The 12,385-nt window shown below is 35.2% G+C and overlaps 1 protein-coding gene across 2 annotated transcripts in view; it reads right to left on the reverse strand.

Annotated features, from left to right (window-relative positions):
* Positions 1–10,799, reverse strand: part of LOC122809750 (netrin-1-like) — a 1,405,978-nt gene extending 1,395,179 nt beyond the window's left edge. For both annotated transcript variants that reach the window (XM_044081490.1, XM_044081472.1), the window contains exon 1: positions 10,604–10,799. The gene's annotated coding sequence lies outside the window, so the exon portion shown is untranslated. The remainder of the gene's footprint in view (positions 1–10,603) is intronic.
* Between the last annotated feature and the right edge of the window lie 1,586 nt (positions 10,800–12,385).

Raw genomic sequence — 12,385 nt, forward strand, 5'->3', positions numbered from 1 at the left:
AAATTATTCAAAGAAGCTTGGCTGGGTGATCAAGATCAAAGATCAGATTATGCACATGTGTGTGTTTGTGTGTTTCATTGTATGTATGTGTGTTGGTATGTATGTCTTAGTCTCTGTCTGTCTGTGCTTCTACGTGTATTTCCGTATGTGGGAGTGCGTGCATGTGTGTGTGTGTGTGTGTGTGTGTGTGTGTGTGTGTGTGTGTGTGTGTGTGTGTGTGTGTGACTGGATCTCTCAACACGAGTGAGAAACTGTGGGCTCTACGTCTTCATTTCTTTGTATGTGTGCATAAGTAACTATTCCTGTGCGTATGTGCATTTCTGTATGCATGTGTGCAAATATTAAAAAATGAAAACAGTTTCTCCAACAGAAATTATATATCCTAGCAAGGTTGAAACATTAGTCACAGGAAATACTTCAAATCATTAATATCTATATCTGGGGGCATGTGTCATTTGATCTAAAACACATTTAATCAAAAAAAGGACACTTTCACAATTGATCTAAAACATACTTCACTGGAAACACAAATGACTGAATCACATATGATAGCAAAATGTGTAAAGCTACAGAAAGTTATTTCTGGTATGGTTTTGTATGATAGGAATTGCAATGCAAATTACTGTTGCTCTGTATTTGTACCTTGCTAATGCCCACTGTGACATTCTACCTCCATCTGGAGAAGTTTGTGTTTTTGTAACAGCAGTGATTCAGGGTGTGAGGAGCATTCATTTTTCTGTGAAGTTAGTATATCTACGTAATGGAGTGGGTTATATCTATGTAAGGGAGTGGGGTATACTACACAGGGTAGTGGGGGGGCGCAAGGGGCAAAAAAAGCTTTTGGAGATATATTTAGATCAAAGTTTCTGTAAAACATTTCAGTCATTTGTGTTTTCTATTAAATGTGCTTTAGATCAGTTGTGACAGGGTCTTTCACTGTTTTTTCATCAAAATATGTATTAAATATAACCCCTTATCTATATTTATATATAGATATAGACACACACACACACACACATGCACATGCACACATAAATGTTATTAATGCTCTTTAGTGTGACCATTACTAGAAAAATAATTCTAATGGATAGTCCATTATTTCAGTGTAATGCCTATCCTGTTGGATATAACTGCTTGGTTAATTGCCTCAAGGGAATTGACAGAGTTCACATGTTTGCACTGTTTCAAAATTAGATCTATTAAAAAATATATATATCCCAGTCGGAGGATGCAAGGAAAAAGACTCAAGGGAGATAGGTGAAGAATGACTGAAACAAACTTCCCAAAGAGAATGTAACATAAAGAGACAAATTCAATAATTCACAGAACTGACATGGGACATTTTTTATGTAGCAGGGAAGAGACAAAAGGAAGCTACTGGTTGACTAGAGTCTTGCTTATATGGTACATATGAAGTGTATAGACTCAGTCATGTTCATGACTAATTAATAAATGAATATAGGGTAATATAGAAAATCCCACAAATCAACTGAAAAGTAAAAATACACAAAACAGAGGCGATAGGGTATTAAACTAATTAAAGCAATGTAACCATTTCAATTCTAGTTTGTGTGACTTAGGATTTACTTATACTTCCATGAGACCTACACGTACATAGAATTCACTGGATCTGCAAGATGAATGTTTGCATAGGTTGTGAGAATAAGATATTGATGTGAATAAGTTCTCTCCGGATAATGTGTGTGTGCTAACAACTATGGGCATTCCACTAATTGCCTTCTTCTAGTAATCCAGAGCCCTACTCAGAGTCTTTCGCTTTCTATATCTCCCGCTATCTTTCTCATTTTCTTCTTGTGTTTATTTACAAAAACACATATTAGCATGTGTATCTCCATGTGCCTGTGTGCAAACACATAAAACAAAAAGCATACATCAATAATTCATATATGGCTGAAATGCATTCTGCCATATCTGAATTGCTGACTTCTGTGTGAAGTGAAACATTTAGTTGAGTGTGTTTAGTCGACTTTTGCATAATTTGATCCTGGTCTGCTTGACTGCAACACAGAGTGTAGATGCTTGTAATGTAAAATTACATGTGTGCCCCATGGGAATTAGTGTGTGTGTGTGTGCGTGTGTGTGTGTGTGTGTGTGTGTGTGTGTGTGTGTGTGTGTGTGTGTGTGTGTGTGTGTGTGTGTGTGTGTGTGTGTGTGTATCAGTAAGACGATGTGCAGTGAAGCTTCTATGCTGGAGAGCATAGATGACACCCTGCACATAAACACTGTTATTTGACTTATCTGAAATAGGCAGGAGGCTATCTACATTTGCATTTTCTACTACAAGGAACAATAACAAAAGGAACTTGTTTTTGATGTTTACTTTTTTTGTTGGTAGTCTGTACAAAGAATGCAAACAAATGCAATGTATTCTCAATTGGAAGTCAGTGCAGTTTACCTGCGATATATAGTGACACAGACATATTACGTGTGTGCATATTCTCTGTTCTGAATAGCATTCACTAAAATAACTTTTTGCCACTTACTTTTGTGATCAGTACACTGTATACAGAATGCACAACAAAATATTACATTTTGACTGAAAGATTTTGAAGTTTTGCTACAATACTGTGCAACTCTTTTACATATACAATTATTTACTGTTTATAACTATTTCATATTTATGAGTGTATTCACTTAAATATATAAAACCCATCTATTTTAATGTTTGCTAAAACTTTAAATATTTCAGCCATTCTTTTTAATCTTCTCTTCTTGCTCATGTCATGGCTGAAGAAAGATTTACTGCATATACATATCCATAAAAAACTTATATATCCTAATAGATTTCACCTCCACTGTGCAATACATTTATGAAATCTCTATTAATAAATGGTATACATTAAAGACATGCAGTAAATGTCTTGTGAGACACTTTGAGACTATAAACATTCTTCTCTTTATATTCAGACGTCGGTATTTTACTAGCTTACAAAGCAGGATAAAGACATTTGAATTTTTTACTTTCTTTTGCCCCTGCATTGCTCTGATGTTCTGCCACTAAAGTGATAAAAAAACACTGGCTTTTACTACAAGCATTATATATTGTACAGACACAATCACATAACAGCAAACAGGTGTAATGGCCAACACAGATAATACAATATAAGTTCACTTTAGCTACTGGAGTATGGAGATAATAAGAATATTTCTTTATTTATTTTCCTTTCTTATTTTTAACTTCTGCAACAATGTGATTGAAGGTCTCTTGTGTGTGTGTGTGTGTGTGTGTGTGTGTGTGTGTGTGTGTGTGTGTGTGTGTGTGTGTGTATATATATATATATATATATATTTTTTTTTTTTGTTTGTTTTTTTGTTTTTTTGTTTTTCCTTCAAAATTTCAAAGGTTCTTTCTTGAACAATATGTGGCCAAAAGTACATTTTCAAAGTTTTGCAATGCCATACTGGAATAATATGAAATCATAATGAAAGTAAAGCTTGATTTGTTATTAAGAGTTCGGCATTGTGAATGAAAATTGTGGTACAGTGAATTTACCCTTTTCCTCACTGTAGTGCAATCTCATAGTTGATATAAATTAATTTTAAGGGGGTCCTTGCCCCCCTCCTGCTAAAATGTAAAAGGACATATGGATGTTCAAAAGCAGAAGTCTGGCATGTTGAATGTTGATCAGTGAGTTTCTGACGTTCCACGTTTAGGCTAGATGTTGTTTTTGTTTTCAACACTGTATTTTGGTCTTTTGCTAAAAAATGTTTTGCCTTTGAAATTTTGATAATAAAACATATATTTATATATCTATAGATATTTATCTATCTGTATTCTTAGCTAATATAGTTACACTGCATTATATTCACACTTTACAATACCAATGGCCAATTTAACGACCAGAAAAGGTAGATATATGCAGATGGTTGACAGGTGTGATAGATCGACAGTCCTCATCCCTTTTCCCTGGGATTGTGCAGTCTCAGATTTAGTATATATAATCAGCAGGGAGTGTGGGGCATTTTTTGCATGCAGTGAGGATTTTACTCACGCATGCATAATTGACTGTTGTTGACCTTTCATGGTTGATGTTCTTGCCTTCAACATTGTGGTGTGTCAACATAATTCTTTTTTTTTTCTGGCCATTCAGCCTTAACTAATTTAATTTGTGAACAAAACTTAAGAAATTAGGGTAGAATAACACTGATATTCTTGCTCTGTAAATCTCGAGCACATTGCTCCTCTCGGATCTTTACTTATAGATTATCATTTTACATTCCTTGATCAGAGTTGCTACATGCCTGCAGAACATATATTACATATATTTCTAGCAATATGTATAGCTTTGTGTACTTTCTCTCTGTACCCCTTTCAATTTTAGTGTGTCTACTTATCTTTCTCTCCCTCCTTCTATTTCTGCCTCTTACCTTCTCCCTCTTTCACACACACACACACACACACACACACACACACACACACACACACACACACACACACACTCACATAAACACACATTATTTCCCCTCAATAGTCAAGAGGCATCATAAAATATCATAGTACACCATATGATGTACAGGTACTTGAAACCAGTGTGGGATGGATTGAATGTGGATATTTAAATGGCTGTGATCATATGAATCAAGCTATAAAAGCAAGTTGGTGCTTCATTTGGCATTCTGGAAGAGTGATACTGGTAAAATAAAAAATAAAATAATAAAGGTGATGAGAATGATTTGCATCTAACATTATGTTATAGTTTGTATAGTAAATGAAATAATAAAGTTGCTCCAGAAATATAGGTGCCCATGCTGATTTATGACTTAAAATATGTATAGAATATGCTGAAATTTTATGAAAGTATGTTTTACTGATTAGTGCAAACTATTCAGTTTGTGCAGAAGCACTTCTGTTTGCAAGGTTAGCCTACTTAACAGTTTTGCCTTGCATTATATCTACTATCAGTTAAGTGAGAAATAATTTTGGTGCTTCTTTAATATAATTACCATCAGTATTATGTGCTATATTATGCTGAAGAAGTTGTGCATGTTATCTTAAAAATGGCTGAAAATAATTTAAATGTAATACTAACATATTTTCAGTACTACATTCACAAACAAATATATGAATGAATGAATAAGCAAATGAATGAATGACATTTAATCCAGCTTCTGTCTCTGCTTAAGCTCACCATTCAGCATGACTTCTGAATTTCACCGGCAAAGACAGCTTGCTTCAGATACATTTAATACTCTCAACATATGCCTTTGTACTATAAATTCTTTTGGGAATGCTTAATAATAGAATAATAATTTCACTTTGGCGTTGAAAAAAATCCGATGGAAACATTTAATAACAGAATTTTTTTCATGTGAAAATTTGTGGTTTGCTGAAATGCTGTAAAGCTTTGTTTAGTTCATTGGCATTTTAGTAAAACTTTACAATTAAGTATGCATACTTTTTCATATCAAGTCATTATTTTGCTTGGAATTTTGTCACAATAGAAATACATTGTGGATTTTGCATCATGAAGACCCAATTTTGAAAAAAAAATGAAACATGAATGTATGCCAAGTTGATGCTTTGTTATTTTTACTGTTAAGAATGTTATGAGTTTTGTTTGAAGTTTTGCATTGATGCTCCAGCTTGGAAAAGTTCAAAAAAGTAGTTGCAATATAAATAATTCATTTATGAAATATATTTGTTTTACTTCTGAGTTTTATTTTGCAACTGCCCATGTGCCATTTAATTGTTTTTTCAGTCCCATTAGCTAGCCTTTCTTAATATATAACTCTGATATTCAATCAGTCCTCTAAAGATTCTATTTTAATAAAGAAAATTTTTGCCACATTTTATTTCTTCCCATACACAAGGGTTAACAAAGGAGACCAGCAAAAAAAAAAAAAACAATAACTCTAGAGAGGGTTTACATATTTGCTCTTTTTGGACTAAAGATATTTATGAATACCTCACATATCATTCTTGGGAACCACAGAGCTTGTAATTATTTGGTTTCTCTCAGCACCAGATAGTATGTATACTATAAAACCATATATAACTTCAGATGATTATAACATAGCTTTGTATTTTTCCTGCTTGGGTTCATCTACATCTGTCATACACATTTTGGTATTCCCCACTGCCCCAGCCCCACCATCCACATCCTCCCACTGAAATCTATGACTACACCATTCATAACCCCCTCATCCCCTAAACACCATATACTCTGTAAAATACAAACACACACATTCTCATACACCTTTTGCTATAGTGCCACCTGTTGGTCACATACTAGGAAGTGCAGTGTGACTTACTCTACTTCAACCCCATAGAATAGACCCCCCAACCCCCCCTCACCATAATTCCTCTAAAACTTTTTACACTCACTGACATTTTAGCCACTTAGTACTAATTATGGGACAAATGGTGTAGTTAGAACGCTCATTATGCAAATTCAGTAATTCATTAAAATAGATATAAACAGGTAATGATATACTTAGTTTTCATCTTAGTCATATTATTTCATAATAATATTTCTTTTATTTTTGTTACGTCTGCATTGAAGCTCTTGGTAGCTTGCCCGTTGCATGTGTATGTTCCCTCTTATAAAGTGCCAGTATACATTTTTAGTACTAAGCTTCTTTATTCTACTACTGTATCAGAGATTAACATTTACAATGTATGAAATTATATTTTGTTGCAGGCACTTGATTTTGTTTTCATTGTTATCAGTGACATGTTCCAGGTTGCATGTTAAAAACAATGCATTTTGGATTAAATCATTTTTGCAGCTGAAATGTAATTAAATAAACATAAATAAATATAACTGAATACAAAATTGAAATTCTGCCTCCTCTACAAAGATGGTTAGTGATACAGACAGCATCACTGAAGTTGGCATACTGCTACAGTAATAGGTATGTGTCTCATTTTGAAGGAAGCATTCCTTTTGGTTTATAAATTCTGAGCGTTTGTCTTCAATAGTTTAAAAAGTGAAACAGACACAGCCTATAGTCATATAACCTGTCCCATTCTATAAAACTAGAGTCTATCTGTGTCTACCAGAAAATCATCTCACAAGATTCTGATGGTGAACTAATGTTGTGGATGAAAGAAACATTATATTTTGTTTTGTAACATATGTATACTGAATATAGTTAAGTAAAATTAATAAAGATCTGGATAAAAAAAGAAAAAAATACAGTGGCACAACAACAACAGTAATGTTCTCCCAATTCTATACTCAGTCCACATATTATACGTCTACAGTTTAAAGAGATCTTACAACTACGGACACTTTTGTGTAACCACCTTGCAGTCATTTTGAATGCATGTATTTCATGAGTTGCCTCTAAACAAGATGAAACTCTGCAGCTGACTTAGGAATCCAGAACATTTTAAGCAAACATTTCACAAATACATACACTCTGCAAAGAAGCCAGTGGTTATGAGACTGTACACACTGCCAAGTTGTGTTTCATCATTTAGGTATACTTATTTTGTCAAGTGGGAGCTATAGCTTATCAGAAAGGAAAAACAGATAATAGACAAGTTAGGCAATTGTTTTCAATCCTGAAATCATGTTTCTGTCTTTCCAGTTTATAAACTGACACCTTCGCTCAGGAACCACCAGTCATACCATAAGCACCTCTTTACGTGTAATCCCTTTTGAGTGATACTCATAGTTTATTAATAGAGGTATACCCTCTACTTCCATTGGATAAGGTAGAATGTACAGTGTCCCTAATACCTGCCTTCACTTCTCATAATTCTTGTTACACTACTAACTGATTATGCTCCATTTATAATTATCCTCCTAAGTCTGTACCAGTGACACTCTCTTACATCTAACTCAAAGGTTAGCAGTCTAACAAAAGTTTCAGATGTTCTAATACTGGATGTATATTCTCCCAAGGAGCCTTGAAGAGTTAAACTACCCTGGCATACGATATGTTACTTGGCATTAGATACTTTCAAGCAGACTCATATGAAAATGTTCGAAGTCATGCCTATCTGTATATTCTGCAATACTCCATAAAATCAATGCCACTATAAAAAGTAATATTTAAACAAAAGTACATGACAAACAGAAACCTAGTAAAAACATAAGTTAAGTAGCCAGGCATTGCACAATGATTTAAAGAACAAGAAAAATGTTCAGTGTTGATTTATAGTATATACTGTTTTCTTAATTCTTACAACTGGATATGATTTTATAAACAAATGCATGACATACATCACTTTCATTTATTACAGACCTGAAGACTTTATGAAAATCATTTCAGTATATAATCCTTATAAGTACTATAAAATGACTGAATCTCAGACATCATTTGCTGACAGTTTGAATAACCACTTTACTTAGACATGGTTATTGTTTTTCTTACTTTTCATTTGCACTCCATTGTTCTTTCCTTGCATCTTACTAATTTCCTTTTGTGGCTGGATTCCTTGACTGTCCTTGAATTCAGATCGTACATAACTGCTGTTTTATCTTTCTCTCATTTAGATAGTGTATTATAACACTTTTCCTCATATTGATTCATACCGCTCAACTGTCCAGATTTTTGCAGAATGTCCAGATTTTTCCATGAATTTTTGGCTTGTTTCTCATACAATTGTGGTTTTCTGGAAAATTACTGGCAAATCATTGAGAACTAGAGTCAGAAAATAATGGCAGACATTTGAGTTTCAGACTTCATATCTTTCAAAAAATTCATGCTAATAAAAAGCCTGTTAGTTTATCAACTTTTTAAGTTTGTAAGATCAATATTTAAAAAGTGTTCCTATTTTTGGGCCTTTACCCTCCATTATTTGTAGTTTTGTTCAGGTTTCTTGCTCTAAGAGGTTGAGCGGTATGCTGATCATAGCATTCTGTTTTTATTACTTACCATCTCGTTTCTCAGTAATTTTACAATAAATATCATACCAGACTTATTTTGAGGATGGGACCCTCACTACTTATATCATAGCCACCATCAAGTATCAATGCTAATTAAACCGCTGTGATAGCAGATGCATTTTATTTATTTTTGTGTATTTACCCTTTGTCAACTGAGTTATTCCCACAAGGTTAGTTGCTTCTTTTCATGGGAGACCCAAGGTGATATTTATAATCCTATTAAGGGGAAATCTGGCCAGGGCAAAGAAGAACTTCCCCTTGTCTTTTCAATAAGTCTCAAGGGATTGTTTACATCAACTTGAGCTACCACCAACTTAGGCAGATCGGATCTTGATTTGAGATCTCATCAGAAGGACAGCAAACCCAAGAGTGCAGCAACCCCTACAGCTGCACTGCAGTGCTATCAATTTGAAAATTAATCCAATCACCAGAATGGGGAATTGAACCCATGGGATTCCACTTTTCTAGCACCAAAGGTGAATGCTCTACCTGCTGATCCACTGGCACTACATGAGCTCTGACCTTTTGGGTATCAAGGGCTGAAACATGTTTTTGTAATGCCTTTAGCTCTTGTTTGGTCATAGTAAGCTTTTGCTTCTGAGAATAGTTATCAGTATTTTTGTAGGTGACAGTACTCAGCACTAAACCCTCAGCACTGAGGCAATCTGAGCACCAATCCTGTGTAGCCACAAGAAAAAGTACAAGAGATGTCCTGCAGCTAGGCCACGAAACCTGATCATGAGACAGACAGCCCACATAACCAGTTAATAGGCAGGACATAAGTTGTATTCTTTAGATCAGCAGTAATTGTGGCAGATGTAAAGTGTGATTGAGGCTTATTCCAACACTAGGCAATTTTTCTCATGCTAAACTATATTCCTGAAGATAAACAACTGAACCAGAGAAAAAACAAATAATGCACACATACATTGCATAGGTGTTTGTGTGCCTGCATGCACACATGCACACACACACACACACACACACACACACACACACACACACACACACACACACACACACACACACACACACACACACACACACACACGCATGCCTGTTTGTAGGTGTTTAGCTGCATGAGGAGAAAACCAAGCATGCACAATGTAATGTGACCAACTATTTCTCTTATTTCTCATGGTTGTTTCCACTTTACATATGGATTTCTTTATTGCATTGCTGAGGTACCACCAATAATGTTCTTACTAAATACCTCTTTTCATCTGTCTTCCAAATCATATTGATTATGTCAGTTCCCCATCACAGTTTATAATGAGCAGATCTGCCAGATTCAATATGCCTCTGACATGAACTTTTATTAAGATGGTTATCTGCATAAGCATTTAGATTTTTTTAAGCCAGATTATTAAATGCATAAAAAGCAGTAGAACTTGCGGAGCTTAAAATACTTCCATACACTAATACACAAACTTTGCCTTCCAAACGGCAGTGTAGATTCAGAACAAATGGCTTGAACTGTTAAGTGATTTTTTCGACTGAAAAGTCTTCCATCAAGAAATTTCTGACATACTTCACTGCACACATTAACCAAGTTGAGTGGAACTGCAGCAAAACACTTATTTGTCACAGGAGTCGCTGTCCTACCAGCTTTCACTCTGATAATAACGGCAACTTTAGACCACACCATGTTTCTTAAAATGAAACCAAGTCTTCAAAAGACAGGCTTCTATGGCTTACATTTAAATATCCACAAAATCTAAAACAGCAGAAGAGGTACTTACCACTTCTTCACAAATGGTGCCAAGATGTTTAGTACTGCATTGTCAATATAAACTTCGCTGTAACTTCCTTCTATCATGAAACACAGACCAAACAGGCGGCTTTCAACCATTCACTTAAGAAATAGGAAAGTAGGAAAATCTTTTACTTTTTATTTGATAATTAAAGGAAAAACAGATAAATGTTTTCCTGGGTGCAGTAAGTTTCCCAGGTTCTGCCTTTTCCCGTCTTTCTTTTATCACTGTCTTTCTGCTCTTTCCCGATTGCATATGTACAGATCCAGGCGGACCGTAGCAATCGTCTTCCTTTTCCAGTTTGATCCCAAAAAGACATTGAAGTTGTGAAGCCTTGAGAGGTTTAGAGGTACAGAAGATTCCAGCTATCTGTATGAGAAGCTCCATGCAATTTTCACAAGTGGTGTGGTGACATCACTCCCAGGGAAAGGGTGTGAGGGGGTGGTAGAATAAGACAGAGAGAGAGAGAGTGTCAGAAAAGGAAGGAAGGAGGGAGGGATAGAAGAAAAGACAGTGTGGTGTGAAGAAGTTGCACTAAACACACAGTTGTAGACTAACAGAATGCTATAACAGACTGCAGAAATGCAGGAAATCAGCACATCTGCTGACTTGTAGAACAAACGTTGCTCTTTGTTTGTGGAATAAGTTGCTCTAAACAGAGAGAACTTTTAAGAATAGGGGAAGCATGTCATAATAAGATTAAATGATGCGCATCAGAGAGAGAATTTGAGGTTAAACATCAGGTGCACTGGGTCAGTTTATTAAAAGGTTTATTATTTCTTTCAAATAAACCATCAATCCTGCAAAAAAAAGAATGCTTGACTAAAGCCATATGTTTATACACAGTGTCAAGAACAGAAAAGGCAGGTACAGCTGCAAGATTTCAAATAATGTGATAAATGGAGTGTTAGTGAAAGGTAAGGGACTGACAACACTAGAAGAGACTGAAGTTTTCTGTTTATAGACCTAAGACAGGAAAAGCACAGGCTTATTTATATTGTTATAAATGTACTGTTAGTCAAGGGTGTGCCACTGATAAAACTTGAAGAGAGACTTCCTGTTCAGGTGCTGTGAAAGATTCCATTATAATCATTCTCTGTCCTGCAAAACAAGAGTGAGGACAATCACATTTTCTAGAATGGAAGTGGTTTGGATCACATTATTTATTCCTTCTTATAACACATGCATGCACCAGATGGATTTTCTACTTCCATATGGCAGAAACCTAATTCTTTCTGTCTTTCAGGTATTAATAATTCCTTTAATCTTACCAACTGGAAAAAGGGGAGATGAGGTCAGAGGACCTTGTTAGATTTACAGTCTGATTTATTTTCTGAATTTCACGCCAATACCTGATCTGAAGGAGGCAGTGACACCTGAGCTGGGTTGGTGCAGAAAGAAAGATTCTGTCATAAATCAGCACAGCCCCCCCACACACACACACACACACACACTCATGCCCACACCACTCATATTTCATACAAATATATGATTCTGACAAGATGATTGCCAGCTAATCTGTGCAGAAATAAAGTCAGTCACTCTACAGCACGTATTGGTATGTTCAGAATTAAAGCTTAACACCTATAAATGAAATTATTATGAAACTTTCAAAGACATATAACAGCTATAAAGTTAGTCAGTGGGTAATATTTGTACTCTGGCTCCTAAACCATTAATCTCAGTGAGTTACCATAACAACAACACTTTGTCTTGGTGCTGGGGGGGGGGGGGGTCATGCTGCCCTGATTAAAAAAAAATAAAAAGGTA

This window comes from Protopterus annectens, chromosome 1.part1, assembly GCF_019279795.1.
Source record: "Protopterus annectens isolate FY-2018-M chromosome 1.part1, PAN1.0, whole genome shotgun sequence".
Taxonomy (NCBI): Eukaryota; Metazoa; Chordata; order Ceratodontiformes; family Protopteridae; genus Protopterus; species Protopterus annectens.